General features: G+C 38.8%; 1 pseudogene; it reads right to left on the bottom strand.

Moving 5' to 3' along the window:
• Window positions 1–27,471, bottom strand: part of LOC149263095 (ferritin-2, chloroplastic-like) — a 133,431-nt pseudogene that overhangs the window by 70,107 nt on the left and 35,853 nt on the right.

The raw sequence follows: 27,471 nt of genomic DNA, 5'->3' as shown, positions 1-27,471 counted from the left end.
ATTCGTGATCACAAGTGTCTAGGGAAGAGGCTTAAGGCAAAATCAGGGTAAAGTGCCGATATGTGGGAATTTGCGATACAAAGGAAAAGGCTCCCATACATGGGTCTGAAGGCCTTAGCGCTTGAGGGCTAAACCCTTGGTTCCAACCCCCCGTCATATGAGTAAAGCCACACGAGGGGCTATAACAAGGGGGGCTAAGGGGGAAATCAAAATTTCATGTTCACCTGTTTTAGAGGAAAAAAGTCCGCGCCTGAGAGACTGCGTTGTTACACTATAATACATATCACCCACCACATCAAGGCACTGATAGTGCAGAACAAAGGTTTAAAGGGCATGATGGGTTGGCAACTCTGGCTTTTAGAGGAATAGGTGGTGCATTCAATGCATGGGATGGGTTGATCTAGCTGAAGCCCACTGTGTCATGAGTCCGACAGCCAGTGTCGCATGAATTAAAGCCATAAAAGACAGAGGTGGGTGAATTAGTGCATGAATCCATACCTTAAGTAGAACAACTCCTGCACTAGAGATAACCATAGCATGGGCAAGGAGATCTTTGTATATTTTACATATTATGTTCATTTATTTGTTGTACTGTAACGTGCCTCCTTCCAAAGAGGCTTTTAATTCTGTAATGTTTTGGGCCATAGAGCCATATCTGACTCAAATAGCTAGTTGACCTGACATCTGAGACTAGGCAAGAGAAATTTTGTTGTAATGAATGTTCTTGCTCCCATCTCTAGATAAATAGGGGAAAGAAAGACTGAGAAAAGGTTTAGAAATTCTATTGAAAACACTGCATGCTATTTTCAGACTGTATCTCTTTGTAATACAGATCTTTTTCAGAATATCAAGGAAACAGTGGACCGATTCCCCCTTCAAGTATTATAGTATGTGTTCACTTTGTCATTCTCATTTTATGTTCATCTTTCTTCTTTGTATTCATGCAAATTATAGCTGCTAGAAATGTTTCAAGCTTCCTCATCGATTTATTTGTATTGATATGTGAATGCAAGTGCTTGTAATTATAGCACAGATTCACTTGTCTCAATACTGTTGATGCATATACCTGTGTGGATTATTGAAATCATTTCTTTAAAACTACAACACATGAATCATAGCATTCTGCCCCTCCTTCATCCATTATTTCTGCTTGTAACTCAAATAAGTATAGAAATCCTTAATGCCTCAAGCTCTGTGTGTTAACTATAGAATGCTTGAAGCCTTATGCTCTATGTAATGAGTTTCTCTTTCTCTTTGTCCTCTCTAATATTCTATGCAAATCTTATTAAGTTGTAAGACCTTGAAACCCTCGGCCTCCACTATTTTTATGCTTATTTCTGAGATCTGGACTTGTGAGGAAGTACCATAAATCCATGTTCTATTTCTTTTGATAAATGAACCAACCCATTCCCTATATATATATATATAGAACATAAATTGTGTCTCCAGTTTCCTGTAAATCAATTGAGACACACCAATTCATATGTGCCTAGGCACTAGTCTTGTAAAAAAACCAAGGTTGTCTCTAGGAGATACAACATCTTTTGGTGTCATTGTTAGGGAACTTATTGAAGGATTTTTCCCTTGGGATACGACAAGATGAACACTCATGGTATAGGTGAGAGAAGTCTGTTATGATTGCATTCAAATCACCTTGGTGACTCCACACCCCCCTCATTATCATTCATAAGCCCGGCTTTTAAAAGGCCTCATACTCGCTCAGATACATCCCAGCAAAAAGCCCCATTTGTATTTGACCCAAGAAAAGTTGATTTTCAAGAAAGTCTGGAAAGAGAAAACTTCCCCTGACCATGCTACCATCTCGCCATCCTTTGAAGTTCCCTCATCCAGTTCAAAGCCTGTTGTTGCTCATTATTCAGGACTTACACCTAAGGCACTGACATGTCCTCCTTTCCCTCCAAACACCGTGGTCTTGACCCAAGTTCCTCAAGCAAATTTTAATCCCCCTCTACTAACCTCAATGGCTCTTCCAGGATTTTTTTTAAACAAGTATGTGCCTCTTGATCTACCTCAGCCCTTAAGTGAAATTCCCCTGGACTACCTAAAGCATCTACCTAGGTTCAATGGGGAAGATGATAACTCAACACAAAGTCACATTGAAACCTTTAGTTCTTTTGCCAAGAACATAAACATGGAACAACTGGATGTGGTCATGAGACATTTTGTGCAATCCATTGATAGAGATGCTAGAAAATGGTTCAAATCCCTACCTAATGCCTCCATCACTACATGGGAGCATCCTAAAAAAGATTTCACCCATAAATGGGGAGAAAAGAGGAATCATGGGTACCTCCTCACTAAGTTTAATTCCATAAGAAAAAATTCGAAGGAGGATACTTCAAAATTAATCAAAAGATTCAATTAGCAGTTCAATAACTTGCCAACTGACATAAAGCCCCCCCAGTAGAAACTCGTGTGGTTTTCTTGGGAGCTTTTGAATCTAATGTTGGTTTTACCTTGAGAGAAAGGAAGCCTCTCACTCTAGACTAACTTCATATCGATGCTCCTGAAGTGGAAGAAAATCTGGTCTCGGCAGGGAAGTTAAGGGATAAAGCAAGAACCTACTGAGCCCAAAAGAGGGAAAGAAGAGGCGTCCTCCTCTGGTCAAAATGGACAATCATCAGACCCGAAGTGGGATTATCTGGACAAATTCATCAAGTGTTCATCACAAAAGGTTAGAAAGACTGAAATTAAGAAAAAAAACATCTCCAGACATAATGCTCAAGTCAAAAACTAGGACTATAACCCACAATATAGAATACCTCCATTGCAACTATTTCCAAGGGAAAGAAAGGAGAATCTTGATCATATTCCTCATCCCTTATACTTGGAAGATGGTCCCGAATATTAATCATCGTATACACAGGAGATGTAGGGAAATATATATTTTGGTTTTGCTGAAGAATAACATGAGAATATGGCTCACCAGGAGGCCCGCCATCACAGAGAAGCAACAATTGATGAGGAAGATATGGATTATTATTGCAAATAGTTTGTAGATTTCATGCAAACACAACCCCAACGTAAGTATAATCTAAGATCTTCAAAGAAGAGGATGAGAGAACCAGAACAACAAGGGGAAGTTTCTCCCCAAGTGGTTCCTCTAGCACTAGACGAAGGGAAAGGTAAGCTCCATCCTGACCCACCTAAGACAGGAGTCTCTGCAAATAAGCAGAGAAATGGTCCTAAGGGGCACACAGAAAATGAGTCACATGTTCTACTGACAACTGCTAGAAGGAAGGGAGAAAGAACATAGCCAGGAGATATAGAGAAAGCCCAACCCACATTCAATCTCCAAAAGGAGCTGGAAAAGGTAAAAATTCTTGTTCCTCTGACTGAGCTTCTAAAACAACCTAATTACAAATCTCAAGTCTCTCAATTCATGCACCTAGCCACCTCAACATCATCCCATGATAGTTTGAACCTCAAAGAGGAGAGCTCCATGGTTGTTTTCAGGTCGCATGTGGAAGAGTTGGACCCTTCTACTGCACCTTTCTATGTTAATTTGGTGATACATGACCTTTTTGTTGCATAATTTCATGCTGGATTTTGGGGCCTCACACAACCTCATGCCACTATCAGTAATGGAACAATTAGGTTTAGAGATCACAAGACCATACAAGGACCTGTACTCCTTTTACTCCAATAGAGTCAAATGCTTAGGCATGATAAAGGTTCTGGTGGTAAATCTATCTCAGATCTAGGTGAAGAGTGTGGTAATGGATATAGTGGTCGCTGATATACCTCCTCACTTTTGAATGCTCTTATCCAGATATTGGGGTTCCAAGGTGGGTGGCTCTATCAAGCTAGAACTAACTTATACCACCATTCCCACTTTTGGAGGTCAGAAAAGGAGGCTATACATAGAATCCAGGTTTGTGAAAAAGTGACCCCAGCTAAAGGCTCAGAAAACTCCCCAGTGTATGGGAAGGATAGCGACATCTCCTGTCTGTTCCTAGAAGAGGATGACATCTTCCTAGAGGAAACATTAGTACACCTGACAGGGTAGTTAGAGCACTTGTGAGCAAATGAAAACAAAGTATGGAAATTATAATTCGATGGAGAAAACTCAAAAAATTGGAGTGGAGCTGGAATATTGTTGGTATCTTCAGAAGGCAACATGATACCCCTCTCTTTCAAGCTCGAATTTCAGGCGACCAACAGTGTGGTAGATTACAAAGCATTTATCTTAGGGTTACAAATGATAAGAAATATGAACATTGAATGCCTATTAGTCTATGGAGACTCTAAGCTAGTTGTAAGGCAGCTCGAAGACTAATGCCAAGCCAAACACCCTAGGTCGAGGATGGACCGAAATGAAGTGTGGGACTTAATTGACAATTTCTTCCTGGCCTTTAGGATCCAGTTTCTGCCTAGGGAAGAAAATAGGATGGTTGACTCTCTTGCAATAGCTGCAAACACTTTAAGGCCCTCACAGAATCCACTCCTCAGATATGAGATAGAAGTCAGACACATGCCTTCAATACCTAATAATGTCAAACAATGGCAGGTATTCGAAAATGACGAGCAGGCAAACAGATTCATAGAATTTGTTGGGGAGTTTTCCCACTCCACCATTGATCAAGAAGAAGAAGAAGCATAAAATAAGCCACTTCATGGAAAGACACAGTGGCTGGGAAAAAAAATGCAACTAAAAGGGAACACCATCCCTCGTGGACTTGTTCCACTAGAAAGACTTTTCAATAAAGATGACATAGCACCCAAACCAATGGAGGAACCCTAGAAAATTAGGTTGTCCAAAGGAATCCCCTTGCAATACAGACAGAGGTATTTAGATCTATTGAAAACTTACAAAGATGTATTTGCTTGGTCTTATTATGATTTGAAATCGTTTGATACAAATACTATTCAACATAAGATTCCTTTGAAGAGTGGGATAAATCCATGTAAATAGAAACTCAAACAGATAAATCCACTCTTACTCTCCTCCATTGAGAAGGAGGTAAGGAAGTTGTTGCAGGCTAAGATCATAGCACCTTTAAGATTCTCTGAGTGAGTAGATAATTTTGTACCTCTCCGGAAAAAGAACAGAGAGATAAGGCTATGCGTGGACTTCCAGAATTTAAACAAGGCATATGTAAAAGATAACTACCCTCTACCCAAGATGGATAATATATTGCAAAAGGTAGTAGGTGCAGCCAAAATGTCCATGATGAATAGATTTTTCAGATATAACCAATGGGAATTCCACCCTGAGGACCAGAAAAAGAGTTCTTTCACCACACCGTGGGGAACATTCATGTACGCCTACATGCCATTCGGGTCGATAAATGTAGGGGCCACATTTCAGAGAGTTACAAACATAGCTTTCGTTGTGGAGCAAGATAAATTTGTGGTAGTCTACTTAGATGACATCACCGTCTTTTCTAAGACTGATGAAGAGCATATCCTCCATTTAAATCTTACCTTTGAGAAGTGCAGAAGGTATGGCCTCTCTTTGAATCCTAAGAAATCTTAGTTCACCCTGAGTGAGGGGAAGCTACTTCAACACATAGTAGTGCAGGAAGGAGTAAAGATTGATCCTGAATGAGTTAAAGCCATCAAACTTATTCCCTTACCTAGAAACAAGAGAGAAATCAAAGCCTTTTTGGGGAGGATAAATTTCTTAAGGAGATTCATACCCAACTATGTTGAGGTAGTTAAAGGTATCACAAACATGCTCAAGAAGGAGAATGAACTTAACTGGATCTTTGTCTCCCGTGATTATTTCACTAGGATCAAATAAGCTTTGGCTGAGGCCCCAGTGCCAGCCATCCCCGACTATTCAGTGCCTTTCTACATCTTTTCTTTTGCCTCTCCACATACCATTGTTTTTGTATTATTACAGAAAATAAAGAAGGTTTCGAGTAGCCCATTTCCTTTTTCAGCCAAGGCCTAAGGGATGTTGAGCTGAAGTATAATATATTGGAGAAATAGGCCTATGCACTAGTCAAGGTGCTGAAGTAATTCTGCATGTATGTGTTGTAATAAGGAATCACAACGTTCGTCCCAGCGACTACAGTCAAGGACATCCAGGTGCAGCGAGACAATGAAGGAAAGAGGGGCATATGGATAGCTAAAATAAAAGAATATGAGCTAGAAATAAAGCCTTCCAAGCTCATCAAAGGCTAGGGGTTGGAAAAGATTTTATCTAAATCCAACTAACAAGCTCTAGGGATAATCCTGATCACAGAGGAAGGCAAACCAGAGGATCACCAGAGCAGAATTAAAACAGTTGAGTAGAAGATCTATGCCAAATATGAGGGATCACCTAGGTATAAGAACATTGTCCATTACCTCTTATTCCTAAGATGCCCGTTAGGAAGGATAGATCTAAATAACAGAGTCTGAGATTGCAGGCACATAAATACATTATATCGAACCGACTGCTCTATTGGAAGGACCCGGTGGTAGTATTAATGCTATGTTTGGTAGAAGGAGAAACCCATCAAGTGATTGAGGATTTCCATGGGGGAGTCTACGGAGGACACTACAGTTGGAAGGCAACAACACACAAAATCTTCAAGGCATGATTCTACTGGCCCACGCTATTTGGATAATTTTATTCTCAGGTCAGGTCGTGCCAAAAATGACAATTGTTTGGTGAAAGACAGAAGATTCCTTCTCTCCCCCTGATTCCTGTGCACGTAGAGGAGCCTTTTAGAAAGTGTGGATTGGAATTCAATGGAGAAATAAACCCCCCATCTAGTGGCCAACACAAATAGATTTTAATAGCCACAAACTATTTCACCAAGGTGGTAGAGGCTATCCCAGTAAGAAATGCTACTCACTAAGTGGTGATAAAATTCAGGAAAGAAACCATACTATCCCACTTTGGGTGTCCTTTTAAAATCATCACTAATAATGCACAAGTCTTCAAATCTACCAAGTTCACCAACTTTTGCCATAAATTCAATATCATTATTGGACACTCCACTACATACTACCCTCAAGGGAATGACTTGGTTGAGTCTTCTAATAAAACTGTGGTGAGGGTTCTAAAGAAGACCATCACTGAAAATCAAAGGAACTAGGACTCCCAACTGAAGTTTTCTCTATGGGCTAATCGTGTAATGCCCAAACAATCCACTGGGAAATCACCTTTTGAGCTAGTATATGACAAGGTTGTAGTCTTCTCGATCCAATTAGCAACGTTAGTAGCTAAGTTTCTATAAGAAGCTGAGGAAGAGCCAAGCGCCTTGACTAGAAGGATAAATTAGCTGGTGAAGCTGCACGAGAACAGAGAGCAGGTGGGGACCAAATTGTCAAACTACCAGTAAAGGATGAAATATTTGTTTGACAAGAAGGCTAACGATAGACCTCTTCAGTTGGGAGATTTAGTTCTAAGGTGGGATGTCCGATGAGAAGACAAAGGAAAACATGGGAAGTTTGATCCACTATGGTTCAATCCCTTCAAGATTGCAGAAGAAAGGGGAAATAACACTTACATTATGGAAAACTTAGATGGTGAATCGTTGGAACTTCCTGTAAATGGTCAGTTCCTAAAGTTTTATTTTCAAAATTAGAGATATATGTCTCTTGCTCATTATAAATATCCGATGTGTGTTGAAATTGTTATTTGAATTTTTCAGTATATTATCAAAAAAGTCCTTTTTCACATTGTTACACTAAAATTTGTCACCATGACTATTTGCAGTTAGTATGGCTCCATCAACTGTCATACTATCCTCCTTGGCAAGCCTCATACCTTTGCTCTCCATGTCAAACTCCAAGAAAGAGAGAAAGTCATTAAAAATCTATATATCTCTGGGTACGCAGTTTCTCTTAGCCTTACCTGCATGTACGCACTCCAAGTTCACAATACCTGCGTACTTGTACGCTCTGTATGTAAAGCAATGGGTGCGTACTCCTGTAAAGGTCAAAAGGCGCAAGTTTCACTCCAAAAAAGTTACTTGTGGTCATTTCTAGAGCATTCTAGAAGCTTGTTTGACGTGTATGAAGCACCTCCAGATGGTTCATGTATCCCTACCAAAGAGGAACTTATCCCATCAAGAGGGGAGCTATCCCATCCAAAGAGGGGCTTATCCCATTGATGGTGGACCTGAATAACTTCCTCTAGAACACTATAAATACAGGCATTGGGCCAAAGGGAGGGAGGTTGAAAGCTGAACATTCGTAAGGGTAGATGTTGCTGGAATTAGGACTCCCTTGTAAAGCTTGAGAGGAGAGATTCCCATCCTTTCCTAGCCTTATTTGAGAGTGGGTGATCTGATCAAAGTAAAGGAAAACTCTTGCTGGACCCTAGGAGGGACTTGCACAACACCAAGGCTCAGGTTGTAATGGTTCCTTTTGTTACCTTTTAATGCAAATGAACTTTTTTTTCTCAACAGATTGTTATTCATGGTTTGTTTCATATACTCCTTGGTCTGTATGATGGATATGTATTGTTTTATGAGTTTATCAGGTGCTATTTAATCTTTTGGCTTGTTAGTGAATGCAGGTTTCGAAGAGAAGGAGGAGCTCATCTGGATCGGCGAGGCTGGACTACTACAAAGCGTTGGACTAATGGTATGTTAAAGATCCCCTGATTACTTGTATTTGCAATGCATGTTTAGAGAAAGGTAGCTTTATTTGTCTTGTTTGTCACTAGAAAGCTTTTGCTTCTAGGGAGGTCGGTTGTGTCCGCACTAACGACTCTTTCCGCATGACAAAATGGCGACTCCGCTGGGGAATCCATTGATGTGAATGTTTTTTCCTTTGTATGAACTTTTGATCTGAGAAAAGTTATTTATTTTCTAGTTTTTGGCTGTTTGACTGTGTATTTGGGTGGGCTAGCTTAGGGTTAAATTAGATTTTAGTTTTTCTTTGTTTTGCTAGAAGTACGCAGCCTCTGAGTTGAGCACAGTGCGTACCTGTACGCACTGTCGCTTTGTGCACAGAGCGTACCCGCACCTGTGCAAACAGGTCACCTGCGTACCCCTGTCAAAACTAAGAAAATTTCATTTTCCTTTTTTTTGCCTTTTACATTTTGTTTTTAATTTGTTTTTCTGCCCAGATCCACTAATTTTCTGCCATAAATCTTCACCTAAGCTTGTTTCGTCAGTGTCGAGGGTTTTAGTAAAATTCATAGGGGTTTTGCCTTAGGGTTTGATTTTTAACTGGTCCTGTAGTGACTTTGGCGTTAGAGGTTGTCAAACTTTGGATCTCCTTGGTTTTGTTCAGTCCTCTTAGGAGTCGGGCCTGTCATAAAAATCACCCTTGTGAGAGACCTACCTTTGTGTCTTCTCTTTGCGAATCTCGAAAAAGTTTGTTGTTTGAACTTTGAATTTTATTCTTGAGAAAAGAACAAAAAGATTTCGATTTTTGTTTTTGACTAGTTTTTGGTTCTGCATTAACTAGTCCTTAGTTACATTTTGACTGAGTAAAACATCCAGGAATCATCTTTAGTAAGCTTTTGACTCATTAGATTTACTTTTATATTTATTTCTCTTAGATTTGCTTTTGAGTGAAATTGAGTTGATTTGATTGCCATAGTTTTTTTTAACTTTGATTTTTATTAAAGTAAGTTTTACATGCTTTATTAATTAGGAAAAAATACAAAAATATCTTTTGAAGGAAAGTTTGCTTTGGTAGCATTTTTGTCTTTGAAAGAAAAAGGAATTTTCATGACGTGATTAGTGGTCATGTGTCGTATGTTTTGAAAAGATAAAGAGTTTGTTTCTTTGTTTTTCATTGCCAAGAAAGTTGTTTTTATATCAAGTTTGCATTCTCCAACTCTCTTAGCTAGGGAATTCATTGAAAAAGGAAAAATTAGTATAAATCATCCTAAGTGCATCTTTTTAGTGGATTTCGGTCGAGTCTACACACCATCAGTTTCATCTCCACTACCTTTTGTCTTAAAAAAGCCATAAAAAATAAACGCTTAAAGTAAAATCGACTTAGTAACTTTTATTTACTAGGGCTCTGAAACACCAATATAGATTAGGCTAGTGTCTTGGAGTAGGAGAGTAATTAACTCTCCAAGACAGCAAAACCAAACAAGTAGCTCATCTTGTGGTAGGATAAATCCAACTGTTTCATTTGTACTCTGGGAAAGCTCTTCTTAAAGGAGAAGCACGAGCTCATGTCCGAACCAGTGAGAGGATCAATCCTCCCTCGTTGGGAACGACGCCAGACACCCATGTATTACAAACGGTAAACCTCGGATTAACCATTGTCGAGGAGCCAGGGGTCACTTGTCGGTAAACCTTAGATTATTGTCAAGGAGCCGGCAAGGGGATTGAGCTTGATACTCTGCCCTTGCGTGCTGTCGGAGTGTAGACTGTTCCCCCAGGTGCATTTGTTGCTGTTGGTAAACTTAGTGACCATTATCTTTAGGATTCTACCGAGGTGACGGTGGAGGGAAGATCCCACTGTACCTGGAGCAGACGTCGGCTAGACTCACTTGGATTTTCCGGGGGGTTCACTTCACTCGAGACGGTTAAAGTGGAGGAACTTGTGCCGGTCTATTCATTAAGCAGGTTGCCGGGGTAACTGTTCCGCCCACCACTTCTGTACTGAATTCGGCAATGTTGGGTTTCATCTCCAACTTGTGTTTTCGGTCCGGAAGGCTACTGTTTGTGTATGGTTTGACGCCCTAGATTCTTTAGGCGTGTGATTCAAATTTGTTTGGTTCTTTAGAGACTTTAGGTGGTTTGCTTTGAGATTTTACTTTGTTTGCGTGTGCAGTAGTTAAAAGTTTTTAACTGTGGCTGAATTACCGAGACAGTCCCGTAGACTTCGGGGCAAGTCTCCTGAGATTGTTACCGTGGCCGATTTGTTGAGGAAGTCCCGTAGATTGCGGGGCGAACCTCCTGAAGAGGTCCCGAGTCATTACGAAGGTTTAAAGGTCCTTGTAACTCCTAGTGGCAGTAAAGTAGGTTCACCTGAAGAAGGAGAATCATCGTTGGTAGTCCATCCAGATTACCAAGGTCTAGAAACAGGTTATAATCCCGAAGCAGTTGCAGTTTCTGACCTTGCTGGTAGTTTTTCATCTACTAGTGATATAGGCGAAGAACATGAAGTATCTGAACCTGTTACTCCAACTTCTAGTGCACCTGATTCAACTAGGGTAGAGAGAGTCATCACCGAAAATCTTCCTGCTGGTTTGATAGCTATTGAAGAACTTGCTCCAGAGGAAGAATTGGGCGTATCTATCCTTGAAGATCAACCTACTATTGATCTAAGAGAGCATGAATCTATCTTTTACAGTCCTCCTAGAAGTACTACTTGGTACCTTTCGTTAACCAATTATTTAGACAACTTAGGGATAAGTTTTTCTCCACCTCGAACTCCTTTTCCACCCGGAGGTATTTATACTCTTGTAAATATGTCTGGTCAGTCGTCCGTGTTCACTCAATCTCCTGAATCTTTCTTGTACGGCGGTCCTTTTGTTCCCTCTGGGTATCAGTCACTTTCTGGTACCTTTGCGGGAGCATCTCCTCAACCCATTGAACATGGGTTATTAGCTGGAAATAATGGTAATAAACCGTTGGGTGTAGGTATCGACTTACGTCTTAACAAGCGATAATCACTAACCATGGGCGCCATTTTCGAAACATTATGATGACAGAACTTACAAGCCAGCTTGGTTTGCGTCATGATAGTTCTACTCCTTATTATCCCCAAGGAAACGATTTGGTTGAGTCCATCAACAAAGTTCTAGTTATCATGATCTGACGAATCATTGGTATTCATCGGTTGAATTGGCACAACATATTATTTTCAGCGCTTTGGGCGTACCGAACCTCAGTGAAAACATCAACAGGGTTCACTCATTTCCAACTAGTTTATGGTTTGGAAGTAGTGTTGCCCATTGAATGCGAAATCCCATCACTTCAAATGGCTATCGAATTACTTCCAGCTACTTCCGAAGAGGAGAAGCATCTATTATACTTAGCTAAATTAGATGAGACTCGACGTGACGCTGCATTGGCAATCGAGACTCACGCAAAAAGGATTAAAGCTCAGTATGATCACAACGTGACCCCTCGTAATTTTTTGGAAGGAGACCTAGTGCTATTATATGATCAAGCTAACGATAAATTGGGTGCTGGTAAATTCGTTCCTATGTGGCATGGGCCCTACATTGTCAAGTGAAAGCTAGCAAAAGGGGCCTATGAGCTGGTAGATTTTGATGGGGACTCTTTGGGTAAGCCCAGAAATGGACTTTACCTAAAGATGTATTATGCTTAAATGATGGGTATGGAGATTTAGTTAGGTTAGTTTTTCTTTCTAGCTGGTGTGTTTGTTAGTATAGACAATGTGCTTAGCTTAGAGAGTGTGTTTTTCGTCGTTTTTCTGGCTTATCTTGGTTTTACTCTTGATATTGCAGATGTTGACGCCTCTCCAAACGTACATTGGATTTGCTGATGGTGCTTGTCATAGTACACGGAATATCTCTTCCGCGGCTTGGGTTATCTATTCGCCCTCTGACGAGTTAGTTTCTATGCATGGGGTGAGCCTCGGTCAAACAAAAAACAACATTGCAGAATACAGTGCAGTGATTGAGTTATTATCTGAATCTATTTCATTTGGGATTCGGAGTTTGATAGTAAGGTTAGATTCTGAACTCGTTGTATTACAACTTAATAGAGTATATGCCATTAGAAATCCAGTGTTATTAAGATTATTTTTGAGAGTGCGCCTCTTGGAACGTGAATTTGATTACATTGAATATCAGCATATTCCAAGGTCATTAAATACATTAGCAGATGCAATTGCTTCTCGAATGTTAGACAGACATTTGCGATAATCATAAATGTAAATTTAAAAACATTTCATAATACATGTTTAACAAGATAAGCCGGTAATAATGATATATATATAGATAGGAGTGTGTCAAAAATATACATCGTCTTCGATCATAGGTTGAAAAACACCTTATGATCGGCAAAAATGATAAGTACAAAAAACCAAAAATGTCACATGTGTCTACAAAAAGTGATTAGCCAATCACTGGTGGTGCTCTCTATACGACACCACTGCCCGCGCTACCCTACACAGGAACCTCCTGAAAGGTCCTGGGACTGCGACCACATAGCGTTGAAGTCGGATAGGAATATCGTCTATAGTCGTCTCTGGTATGTCCACCGTGAGACGCTCTAGGTCCTGTTCCAGCTCGGCTAAGGTCTCTTCGGCCGCATCCTGTGGGGCCGGTGCTGGTGCAACTGGTACTCTTCTCTCGAATGGCCAGAGATTGGCCAGACGCTGTGGACCTACATCTGCATTTTGAAATTTGTCACTGTCAGTTTTGAGACGATATAAAAAACAAAACAAAAAAGTAAATAATTTAAAAAACTTGTGAAAATGAAATACCTCTGTCGTCCCATTGTTCTCCCTGTGGAAGAACCATGTCCGGATCACCGCGAAAATCTACTCCGGCGTAAGGAAAGTCCTGAATCGCAAAGACCTGGTCCTCCAACCAGTGAAAGTAACCCGCAGGAAATCGAACAACTCCCGCTCCCTCATCAGGATGCCGGGCCATCACCGCAACCCATCGCATCAACTTTGGCTCCCGAGGAGGCCCAGCTGGAACAGTGAGATGCTGTGGGATCAGCATCGAAACCCTCTCTAGGGCAAAGCTCACAACTAGAGGCCCATACCCAAAGGTCTTTAATTGCCCGTTCTTTGCCCTAGTCAGTTGGACCTTCATATTGGCCAACACAGCGTCACACCAATTGAAAATGGTGCCTCGGTAGCAATCTATCACCATCCGCATTTGGGACCCGGTGGCAATATGCAAAGCAGCTGCGCCGCAAAGTCTGGTAACTGTAAAGGCAATTACCATAAGTTCAGGCAGGGATATGTATTTGATTTCTATCCCTTTCTCCTGGTTTTGATTGTTGCACCATTCTAGCCGGAGGCTAGCAAGGGATTGGCCACCCGGCCTGGTCCCGGAGAGAGTCAGTTGCTCGCCCCTATTAGGCAAACCAGTGAGAAAATATATGTCAGAGGTCTCTATCTCGAGCTGGTGCCCTCCGATGTAGAAGCATTGATCCTGAACATTCCACCTTTCAACCAGCCATTCTAAAATCGCACCTGGGCCCTCATGCCAGGTATGGCCTAGTATTTGTAGAGACCGCATGCCTTCAAAGCGTCAATGGAGGGTTGATGATATATTGTGGCCAAATCGACATCTTCGTGTTCTCTTTCGCGCCAATCAAGCATGGTGGGCAATCTACACACCAGAAAACATTCATTAGAATTCATTAAATCAAAAATTAATGGTTTAGTTTTGAGATTTGGGGTTTTGAAATTGCTTTGCGCAGAGTACGGACCTCGCGTTCAGAAACAGAGCGTATGGACACAACTGTTCTGAAGGTAGGCTGCGTACTCCTGCCATTTTTCCATGAACGAAAATGTCGGGGTACGCAGGTCGCCCATGGGGCACCTGCGTACCCCGAAAGGCGGATCCTAAAACCCCAAAGCCCTCAAAAAATCAAAATAGGGCTTAAAATGAAATTCTAAACGGATGAAAACAAAGAGGAGGATGTTGTGAAATACCTGAAAGAGACGGCACTCGATTCCAACGGTCGGATTCTCCGCAAAGTCCACAGGAAGTTTCTTGCCAAAAGCCCTTTTCTCTCCTTCAACAGTAAAATGGTAAAAATGACATGGTAAAAGGTCTTTTTATAGGTTTTTTGGATAAATGAATGCTAAATTTGTTTATTTTTCACCATGGAAGGATATTTCTCAATGCATTTTTTCTTATCTTAAACAGGTATGAGTAATGTGTCGTTTTTGTGCAGGACAAAAGGACTTTCAGGGAAAATTATCATTTTTCACAAACCAAAATGTCAGAGTCATATTTTAAGCCCTTTTCTGACTCCTAAAACATGAAAATATTGCCGAGCGTTTCTTTTACACTCGTTAAAACGGAATTAAAAGACGGTCCCCTTATAGCTCTTTTCTGACCGTAAAAACAGGAAAAGATTGTCGGGTTTTTGTCGTTTCAAACTCGATACGGAAATAAAACGACGTGTCCTTGATCACTTTTTACTTTTCAGGTCAGAGGCACTAATCATGAAAGTACTCCTTGGTCGCAAGACTAAGCGGTTCTCTCAAGTATTATTTTATACTTTTTCGGGCTTGGGAGACACAACTTTACGAAAAAGTTCAACCTGGAGTCTTCTTAAGTTTTTCAGACTCTCTAAAAATGAAAAACGCCGAGTTTCTCCTATACTGGACTCGTTAAAATTTCACAGTAAAGGACCTGTTCGATTACAAACAGGAACGGACCACTCCTTCTTAGGGTTCGAATCAAAACTAAGTTGGACTCATCCGAAGGATGAGCTTATAATCAAGCATATGTTATCCTCCTCAAGCTTGTAAAAAATAAAGAGGTACTTGCTAGAAATGGTGGGGGAAAAGAGAAAAAAATGAGCCCGTTTGTTATCCTTTGTCTCAGAAGAAGCCTTATTACCACTCTTGAACATGACACTTTTCACTCACCTGGGTTGGGAAATCCTTTGCCTCACAGTTGATCAAACCACATTGAAAGTCTTTAGCCGGGTATTAACTTTGGGTCAAATGTCACCAAGCCATCTGTCGTGTCGTTATTTGTTCAAGAGGTCTCTGCAATAAACATTCATCTGCAAAATACTCGCCATCCATTTTGACCATCCCTGAGTCAGTCCTTACAGCTACATTTCTTCAACTTGATCTATGATTTCGTGTTGTGGGCTTGCCTGCGACGGGTCGCTTTCTATCGACATCAACACATTATCTAGAAAGATGACCTAGGAATCGTCAGTACCTTGAAGTCTGCATGCATCAATGGCAGGTTTCTTGCCTTTGACGATAGTTTACATCATTGACTTTCGATCAAAGGACTCCGTGAAATGTTCGACTTCAACTCATTCATTCACATCTCATGGATTGTACTGGGTACTTTGAGAACCATTGACATCACTGGTGGTCTCTCTCACGCTTGTTAACAGTTTACATCATTGACTGGTAATCAAGTGGTTTCTACCATGTTCGACATCAACTCATTTATTCACATGGATAGAATCGTACCTGTTCAGGAAGTAGAAATGAAGACCCTGGATCTAGTTTCCACCATCCAGGCTGCGAGGAGTTTTGTATTCATTATACAATAGACTAATCATAAACAGATGGCTGCGTCCATACTGTGTCTACAAAAGTCTATGATTATGATGTACTGTAGAATCATTCATGTATCAGAGCAGTAGATAGTCAATTAGTTAAAGTTTTCAATCTGAGTATGGGAATGCCTACCCCAGCGATGATATGATCATATATATATGTATTTTGCGTTGAATACTTGCAGGTTCCGACTGGGCTCTCCACAAGATAATCCTTGAAATGATAAAGTACTTCACCCTTCCTAGATGATATGAAACCTTAATCTACTACAGGCTTCACACTTTAGGGGGAAATCTGTTACACTAAAATTTGTCACCATGACTATTTGCAGTTAGTATGGCTCCATCAACTGTCATACTATCCTCCTTGGCAAGCCTCATACCTCTGCTCTCCATGTCAAACTCCAAGAAAGAGAGAAAGTCATTAAAAATCTATATATCTCTGGGTACGTAGTTTCTCTTAGCCTTACCTGCGTGTACGCACTCCAAGTTCACAATACCTGCGTACTTGTACGCTGTGTATGTAAAGCAATGGGTGTGTACTCCTGTAAAGGTCAAAAGGCACAAGTTTCACTCCAAAAAGGTTACTTGTGGTCATTTCTAGAGCATTCTAGAAGCTTGTTTGACGTGTATGAAGCGCCTCCAGATGGTTCATGTATCCCTACCAAAGAGGAACTTATCCCATCAAGAGGGGAGCTATCCCATCCAAAGAGGGGCTTATCCCATTGATGGTGTACCTGAATAACTTCTTCTAGAACACTATAAATACAGGCATTGGGCCAAAGGGAGGGAGGTTGAAAGCTGAACATTCCTAAGGGTAGATGCTGCTGGAATTAGGACTCCCTTGTAAAGCTTGAGAGGAGAGATTCCCATCCTTTCCTAGCCTTATTTGAGAGTGGGTGATCTGATCAAAGTAAAGGAAAACTCTTGCTGGACCCTAGGAGGGACTTGCACAACACCAAGGCTCAGGTTGTAATGGTTCCTTTTGTTACCTTTTAATGCAAATGAACGTTTTTTTCTCAACAGATTGTTATTCATGGTTTGTTTCATATACTCCTTGGTCTGTATGATGGATATGTATTGTTTTATGAGTTTATCAGGTGCTATTTAATCTTTTGGCTTGTTAGTGAATGCAGGTTTCGAAGAGAAGGAGGAGCTCATCCGGATCGGGGAGGCTGGACTACTACAAAGCGTTGGACTAAAGGTATGTTAAAGATCCCCTGATTACTTGTATTTGCAATGCATGTTTAGAGAAAGGTAGCTTTATTTGTCTTGTTTGTCACTAGAAAGCTTTTGCTTCTATGGAGGTCGGTTGTGTCCGCACTAACGACTCTTTCCGCATGACACACATATTTATATTTGTTTAAGAATGAATCCATGCCCAATGGAAGGAAGAGCTACTGGTCTGCAAGTCCTCAGCACCTTGCCAACAAGGCACTGTCCCCACTTGGAGCCAATGTTGTCACTCACTGCATTTTGGATTTCAATTAGTCAAGGTTTCCCATGAAAAGTGAATTTTGGAATCACTTTCACAAGCCACATAAGATCTCAGAGCTTAATCATACCATCTCCATTTCCTAGTGCTCAAAAAAAGCTTTCTAGTGGTATATATAAGTCCAAAAAAGGACTCCTGGATCAGAAGTTAGGGCTTGTTGAAGATTTTCGTTGGAAAGCTTAGAAAACCAAAAAATGGCTAATTATGAGGGCATCCCGCAATCCTAAATCCCAAAAATTGGTTGTCACAACAATCTCGCAATCAGAGTAAACTCCAAAACTTGTGGGGGCCTATCTTGCGATATAATGTGAAATGACGGGCGAGGACCAAAAATGTTTAACAAAGGAAATGTGGAACAAAACCAACTCAGGGTTACCCCTTTCTCTCTCCTCCACATGGTAGTATCATGTGGAGGAGATACACATGATACTAGTGGATAGGCCACTTTCACAAGCCACATAAGATCTCAGAGCTTAATCATACCATCTCCATTTCCTAGTGCTCAAAAAAAGCTTTCTAGTGGTATATATAAGTCCAAAAAAGGACTCCTGGATCAGAAGTTAGGGCTTGTTGAAGATTTTCATTGGAAAGCTCAGAAAACCAAAAAAAATGGCTAAGTATGAGGGCATCCCGGAGACCCCACATTTCTCATAGTCTCGCAGGTTCACACAGTCTCGCATGTCTCACAATCCCATAGGGCCATCCATCCCAAATCTCGGCGACCCCACAGTCCCGTGGATTGGATGGTACTAAACTTAAAAGACTGTGTGGGGGCCAATCTTACGATATGGTGTGACATCGTTGACGAGGCCGAAAAATAAAAACAAAGGAAATGAATGAAAAACAGGGGTGGGCGGTCCCCCTTCTCTCTCCTCCACGTGGCGAAATATAATAAATCCCACAACTGACATCTCGCAGTCCTGCAAGATAGGAATATTAGCCAATTCTAAGCTTAATATGCCGTGCGAGGGGTGATTCTGTGGTATAGTGTAAAACTTCTGGGGGAGGGCCGAAAACCATTAACAAAGGAAGTACTTGACAAAACAAAAATTGGGTCACCCCTTTCTCTCTCCTCCACATGGTAGTATCCTGCATCCCACAATCCCACATTATCGGTGATCGTAAGAACAGAGGGGCTACCTCCCCAATAACATTGCGGGATTGAGATATTATGATTTAGTGCAAAATCATCGAGGAGGACCGAAATTCATTAACAAAGGAAATGCCTGCAAAAACAGGGCCAAGTAGGCCTTTTTTTCTCTCCTCCAAGGTGCCACATTGTGGACTCTAATTGGTCCTCATAGCAGACATGGAAAATGACATCATCAGTGATGCGGAAGTATTGATGATGATGTGGTAGATGACACCTGTCACCCAGTTTCAACATTTTCAGGGGTGAAATGGGGCCATTTCCAGGTGCCACATGTCACTACTCATAGGGTGACACATGGTAGTGATGACGTCACCCCATATATTGGCGATAATAGTTGTTAAGGGGAAAATATAAAGGAAAGGTTCTTACGATTGCGATATGCAAGAATCCCTCCCAGATGCGATATGTTATAGTAGTTCTACCTCAGGAGGATTTTGCGTCTGGACTGTCATTCCACGCTATGGAAAAAGGTAAAGGGTCCCTGTCTCCTACAATGCGATTGTAATGTCTTAGGTGATCCCGCAATCCTGCATTATCAACGATTGCAAGTGTCTCGGGAAGAGGCTTAAGGAAAAAGCACAGTAAAATGCTGATATGTGGAATTTTGTGATACAAAGGAAAAGGCTTCGAGACACAGGTCTGAAGGCCTTAGTGCTTGAGGGCTAAGCCCCTAGTTCCAACCCCCATCATATGAGTAAAGCCACATGAGGAGCTATAACAAGGGGGGGCTAAGGGGGAAATGAAAAGTTCTTGTTTCGCCTATTTTAGAATAAAAAGGTTCATGCCTGAGAGGCTACGCTATTACACTATAATACATATTACCCACCACGTCAAGGCACCGATAGTGCAGAACATAGGTTTAAAGGGCTAGATGGGTCTGCAACTATCGCTTTAATAGGAACAGGTGGTGCATACAAAGCATAGGATGGGCTGATCCAGCAAAAGCCCATTGTGACATGTGTTTGGGAGCCAACATCAAATGAATTAAAGGCAGAAAAAACAGAGGTTGGTGAAGCAGTGTAGGAAGCCATACCTTAAGTAGAACAACTCCTACAACATAGATGATCATAGGATGGGCAAGGAGATATTTGTATATTTTACATATTATGTTCATTTATTTGTTGTACTGTAATGTGCCTTCTTTCAATGAGGCTTTTAATTCTATAATGTTTTGGGCCATAGAGCCATCTCTGACTGAGACAGCTAGTGGAACCAACAACTGAGACTAGGCCAGAGATATTTTGTTGTAATGAATGTTCTTGCTCCCCTCTCTAGATAAATAGGGGAAAGCAAGACTTATAAAAGGTTCATAAATTCTATAGAAAACACTACATGCTATTTTCAGACTATATCTCTTTGTAATAAAGATATTTTTTAGAATATAAAGGAAATAGTGGTGATTCCCCCTTCAAGTATTACAATATGTGTTCCCTTGTTAGTGTCATTTTATGTTGATATTTCCTCTTTTTATTCATGCAAATTATAGCTGCTAGAAATGTTTCAAGCTTCCTCATATATTTCTCTATATTGATATGTGAATGCAAGTGCCTGTAATTATATCAGAGACTCACTTGTATCAATATTTTTTATGCATATACCTGTGTGGACTATTGAAATCATATCTTTAAAACTGCAAGAGATGAATCATAGCATTCCACCCTTCCTTCATCCATTATTTCTGCTTGTAACTCAAATAAGTAAAGAAATCCTTAATGCCTCAAGCTCCGTGTGTTAAGCGTACAATGCTTGAAGCCTTATACTCTATGTGATGAGTTGCTCATTTTTTTTTGTCCTCTCCCATATTCTCTACAAAAGCTTATTAAGCTGTAAAATCTTGAAACACTTAGCCTCCACTATTTTATTCTTATTTCTAAGGTCTGAACTTGTGAGGAAGTACCATAAATCCATGTTTTATTTCTTTGGATAAATGAACCAACCCATTCCCTATATATATATATATATATATATATATATATATATATATATCTATCTATCTATATATATATATATATATATATATATATATATATATATATATATATATATATATATATATATCTGTGTGTGTTTGTATAGAACGTAAGTGATGTCTCCATATTCTTGTAAATCAATTGAGACACACCAATTTAGATGTGCCCAGGCACTGGTCTTGTAAGCAATCCAAGGTTGTGTCTGGGAACTACAACAGGGTATTCGATTTTTCTAGGATGAGATTGTTGATAAAGCTTTCTATGCATTAAAGCATGCGCTAACTAATGCACCCTTACTTGCATCCACTCGATTATCATCGAGACTACTTTTTGTACTTAGATACATCTGATGCCACCATTGGGATGGTGTTAGTCCAAGAGGATGATTCTCGCAATGAACATGTGGTTTACTATTTGAGTAGAAGTATCACTAAAACTGAGATTAAATACGCGCATGTGGAGAAGCTATCCTTGGCAGCGGTGCAAGATGTTCAATGATTCTGTCACTACATACTTCTCCGAAAAATGACTGTTAGTTCAAATTGCAACCTTATGATGTACATTCTCATGAAACAACTGCTAGGGGGAAAGTACTCGAAGTGGATAGTCATTCTACAAGAGTTTGATTTGGAAATTGAAAAATCCAAAGAAAATAAATCCTTGATTTTCATTGAACTATTGTGTGACTTTCCCCATACTAATATAGAAACTGTAACAGAAGATTCTTTTGCTGACAAATCTCTCTTTCTTATTAGTACATTAGATCTGTGGTATGGATACATCATTGTATATCTCGAAACAAAACATTTTAGGCTTGAGTTATCCAAAACTGATCGTCAGCGAATCCGATACCAATCCCAACAATACAATATTATTGGCGACACTCTTTATTGCCGTGGTGCCGATCCTGTATTCTAAAGTTTTTTAAATTTTCAAGAAGCCGAACTTTAAATGACTTCCACTCTCGAGCATGTGGCAGTCACATTTCTGGGTATGCTACTGCCCATAATATATTATGTGTTAGCTATTTTTGGTTGTCAATGTTTAAAGACTGCATCACTACAGTCTACAAATTCCATAATTTCCAAATTTATGATCGCAAAATGTGAGAACCTCCCTCTCCTCTTCACCCAATTGTAGTTGTTGGTCCTTTTTCCAAATGGGGCATCGATTTCGTCACCTATAACCCTCACTCGACCAGGGGGCATGGATATATCATCCTTGCAGTCGATTACTTTACAAAATGGGTTGAGGTGATGCCTACATATAGAGACAATGATGAAACTACAACTATTTTCATTTTCAATCATGTGATTTCTCGATTCAGCATCCCACAAGCTATTGTTATAGACCATGGTAGTCATTTTCGTAACTTTATGATGGTCGAACTATCTGTACAACTCGACCTATGCCATGATAGATCTACTTTGTATTATCCACAAGCTAATGGTAAGGTTGAAGCTGTTAATAAATTTATTTAACCAATATGATTAAACGAATAGTTGGTATCCATAAAGGAAACTGACACTCTATGCTCTTTTCAGCACTGTGGGCTTACCGCACTAATGTAAAAACATTGACCGGTTTTACCCCTTTTCAACTCGTTTATGGTTTGGAAGCCATATTACCTATTTAATGTGAAATTCCATCTCTTAAATTAGCTACCGAATTTTTACGTGCTACCTCTACAGACGAAGAATCCTTTGTACATTTAGCTCATCTAGATGAAAATTTCCGTAATGTGATACTCGCTAGCGAAGCTTACCAAAAATGTGTCAAAGCCCAATATGATTAAAACATTAATCCTCATACATATTCAGAAGGTGAACTAGTCTTGGTCTATGATCAAGCTCATGACAAGCTAGGTGTAGGGAAATTCGAACCCATGTGGCATGGCCCTTACATCATAAAACACGTATTAGCTAACAGTGCCTATGATCTAGTTGATTACGATGGTGTTCCTTTGGGAAAGCCTAGAAATGGTCTTTACCTAAAGAAATATTTTGCATAATTTTTTGGTTAAGATTTGTACATTATTTACCGTTTTTTGTGATAATTAATGTTTTTTACATTTTTTACTACTTCTCTTGCTTATCTCATTTTTACACTTGATTTGCAGATGTCGATGTTTTCTATGACTTACATTGGATTTGTTGATGGCACTAGTCGTAGTACTCAAAATTTATCTTCCGCAGCCTAGGTTATCTATTCACCTAGTGACGAGCTAGTCTCTATTCATGAAATATGTCTCGGTCAAACAATGAATAATATAGCGAAATATAGCGCAGTCATTGAGCTATTTGTTGATGCCATTACATCTTGTATCTGTCATTTGATCGTTAGGCTAGATTCACAGCTCGTAGTATTACATTTAAATAGTGTCTATTAAGTAAGGGGTCCAACCATGTTAAGGGTGTTTTTACGAGTCAGTCCCTTGGAAAGGAAATTTGATTATATCGAATATCAACATATTCTAATATATTTAAACACATTGACAGATGCATTAGCAAATCATGTGTTATACAGACATTTACAACATTTGTAAATTAAAAGCAATAGTCATTCATACATTGATCGAGATAAACATAGATAAAAGTAGTAGATTTTTCATTAAAATAGAGTTTGGGTGTGTCTACAAAATATGTCATCTAAGGACATAATGCTCCATGGCCTTTTATTTTTCGAATATGCTAACACCAAAAAGTCAAAAATGGTCCTAAAAACTAGAATAGCTAGGCATGGTGATACTCATGATAACACACAATAGCACGAGAAAATCGATGCAGAAAATGTTTGAGAGGCCCTGGAACCCAAACTACGTGCCTCTAATAGGTGCATGGAATGTCATCAACTCCGGTCTTTAGGATGTTGGCAGTCAACCTCTCAAGGTTGTGCTCCAACTCTATCAGGTTTTCATCTACCTCTAGGTTCACTACCGCAGCTACTATAGGTTGCTCACCTCATCTATCGTACTGTCTCATCCTAGCTGATTGGGTTGGAGCCACATCTACACATGCATTTCAGATAATTAGCCTCTGAAGACAAAAACCACTTAAAAATTGAAAATTTTGAAAATATGTCAAAATGATAAAATTCTTACCTATATCACCCCACTGAGCTCCTACTAGAAGTGGGATATCAGGATCACCTTGGTAATCCATCCTGACATATGGAAAATCCTCGATTGGAACAATTTGCTGGCCCAGCCAGTCAAAAAACTTTGTTGTATACCTCACTATAGGACCATCACCTCCATGACGTGCCATCAGTGCAACCCACCTCATCAAGCGTGGATCCCTTAAACCTCCCTTGTCTTCCAGAATCTACTGTGGCTAGAGAATAGGAACCCTATCTAGGGAAAAGGCAATGAGAATGGCACCATAACAAAACAAATTTAGTTTACCATTCTTGCACCTAGTTAATTGGCCCTTCATGTTTACCACTACTGCCTCGCACTAGTTGTATACCGTGGATTCCCAGCATTCCATGACCATCTACATTTGTGCCCGTTTGGCTAGATGAAGGGCAGCACTTCCACACAATTTGCAAACAGTGAAAGCAATGATCCTCAAGGGTAAAATTTTAATGGACCACTAGTACAAAATGACTAATTAGTTACTAAAAAACAACTAAAATTTGCATATAAACAACCATTTTTCAGTCGGTGACCAATAGTAACTAATTTACAGTATCTTATAACGTGGCCAACTTTTAGTCATTTTTAGCTTAGTCATTAATTGGTTTCCTCAATTTACCATCTAGTAGTATATTTAGTCATAAGTTTGGTCATAAATTTTTCATTGGTTTAGTCATTAATTGTCGCAATTGATGACCAAATATAAACAAAATATATTACTATATGAATCCTCGAGAAAACCAATTAATGACCAAAGAAATATGACCAAAATGTTGGTTGTGTTATAAGATACTGTAAATTAGCTACTAATAGTCATATATATGCAAACTTTAGTCATCATTTGAAACCAATTAATGACCAAAGAAATATGACTAAATTTAGTTGTGTCATAAGATATTGTGAATTAGCTACTAATAGTCGTATATATGAAAAATTTAGTCATCATTTTAATTAAAAATGTATCATTTTCCGTAGTCGTTTATCTTTTTTTGGTATTTTCATATTCATTATATAAATGACTGATTTAGTAGTTTCTATTAATTTCATTTAATTTCATTCATAGTCATTATAAACGACTAATTTAGTCATATATTCATTTTATTCGTGTTCATCATTAATTAATATAAACTACTAATTTAGTAGTTTTAGATTGATTTTATGTGTTCATTATTAATCCACATAAATTAATTAGTATGATTTTGCTACTAAATTTTAAAAAAATGCCATACAATGTGCATGTTTATCTAATATGATAACGCAAATTTACATATGTTAATTACAAGACTAAATAATATCAAGTGCAAATAAAAATAATTTCAAGCATATAAATTTTATTATATAAAATATTAAGTATTACAATATGAGTTTCCAACTTAATATCGACTGGACTACAATTTACACATGAAATATTGTTTCATCATTTCAAAACATTATCACTGTGTTTCCAAAGCATTGCAAGTGAATTCACCAACTCTGAAGCCTTGACCATCAGTCTCTATGAGTGTGTTTTATGCAAGATATTGGACCTAAGGGTATCACTACACATATTCTCTTCTCTATCTCATTTTGTATTTGTTGCTTGAGTGCTATTGTTCTCCCCTTTCTTCAATTTCTTCTTACCATTAATATTGAGTTCCTCTACTGAAAATGAAAGAAGATACAATTTATAGTATAAGACATGAAAGACGATGAATACTTGAATATAAAATAAAATAGAATATAAAAGATTTATACGACATATAGATCAACATTCGATAGTGGCCACTATGCGGCTAGATGACCTGTATAAACAAAGAAAATAAAACATCACAATATAAAATAACGCCTTAGGAACTTAGTATTCAACCTTCAACAAAACCTTAGGAAAAATCATACCAACTAAGTTGCATATTAAACATATCAAGCAATAGATGTGAAAACAAATGGAAAAAAAAAAGATTAGTGTAAAAAATATCCTTATTGCTTGTTCTAAAAGAGTCATGTTCCTTAAATTTCAATATTCTTTTGCCCACAGTAAAAGTTCCTTGCTATTATGATCTATGTTTTTAGGATCATGAGATTGATCCAACATCATATTGGATTTTGGAGACAAAATTATTCAACTTTCCAAGGTGAGTACCTCGCTTGGTTCATTGAAGGTGCTAGCTATGTATAGTGTCAAAATCTTAGGGAAGAAGAACACTAAGGCCTAAGAAAATATATCACCACTTGTCCACTGAAAGAAAAAATTTGAATCCCATAATGGCTTCTAGGAGTACATTTTGTTGGATGGATATCACACTATGAGAGATGATTGTCTAATACAATGAGAAGTGTACATATATTTTCACAATGTCCCTAACGGTCAGACCCTATAGTTGTGTCCTATAATATTAATCATATTATACAATTTATTTATAAATTATCACTATTAGATAATTATTAGTTTGAATAACTAGTCTGAAATTCTGTTTTTAGTATTTTTGTATACATGAAAATATTCGGAAAAAAGGTACTTTTTGTGAATAGTTAATTTTGAGTGAATCTAAATACACAAGAAATTATGGTGCCTCAGTGTTTCTCTAGCGATTATCTGCTCATTGTACCAATTTCTCCCATGTCCTCTATTGATTTTGGTGAATTCCTCTTTGATGATGTCCAATGCCAATGCAATGGACATTTATCCTCGATATTTTCCTGAGCCAAATGGAAGCTCCACAAGTAACAACCAAAAAGTAGCCTCAAATATATTATTGGGGGCCAACATGTAGTAATTATATGACAAGCCAAGAAACATTGCACGCTAATCATCTTACCTTTAATAATTACTAATAATTTCTTTGCATGATCATGTAATACTAAAGTGTCAAGTAGGGACATTTAAAGTTAGTCATCCATCAATATTACCTTTAAGAGTGCTTAATATTTAATACTTCCTATTACACACATAGTAGATCACCAACTTCAAGGATAGCAATATAAACACAACAAAAATGAAATTAAAATAAATGCTAGGAAGTCAAATATGACTAATCTTGAGTCAAGAAAATACCAAGCCCTTCACATTAGCAAGGCATTCTTAGGCACTAAAACAGAAAATCCTTCCATTGCATCATTTTCACCTTTTCTTTAATTTCTTTAATTGAGAACATAACTTTCAGAAAAAATTTCATTGAAAAAGGTCTCAACATCCTAATAAATGCTCCAGTGATTGCCATATCAATTAAACAAAAAGGAAATTATTCGATATGATTTTAACTTGCAGAATATATTGAAGAATGTGAAGATTTCTCATCCCTTGCTCTTAATCAAATTGTAATCTGTGGGTTCCAATCAAGTAATCAATTTCCCTCCAAGATAGTTAAGAGATCACTTTGGATAAGGACTTCTAGAAGAATTGAGATAGTAGAAATGGAATTAACTAGGAGGAAAATGAAGCACTTTTGTGGTGCTCCAAAATATTTTAACACAACTGAAAATGATTTTATACTCCCTCCACACATTTTAAAACAGAAACCATTCAATTTCATCTCATATATTTTTCACCTTTCTATAATATGTAATTATTTGAGCAATAATAGAGCATTCATAAATATTGTCATGAAAGA

The sequence above is a fragment of the Pinus tabuliformis genome, chromosome 6 (assembly GCF_031772625.1).
Source record: "Pinus tabuliformis cultivar Carrire ecotype Pingquan chromosome 6, CPIR1, whole genome shotgun sequence".
In the NCBI taxonomy this organism is placed as follows: domain Eukaryota; kingdom Viridiplantae; phylum Streptophyta; class Pinopsida; order Pinales; family Pinaceae; genus Pinus; species Pinus tabuliformis.
This window is presented reverse-complemented; position numbering and strand designations above follow the sequence as displayed.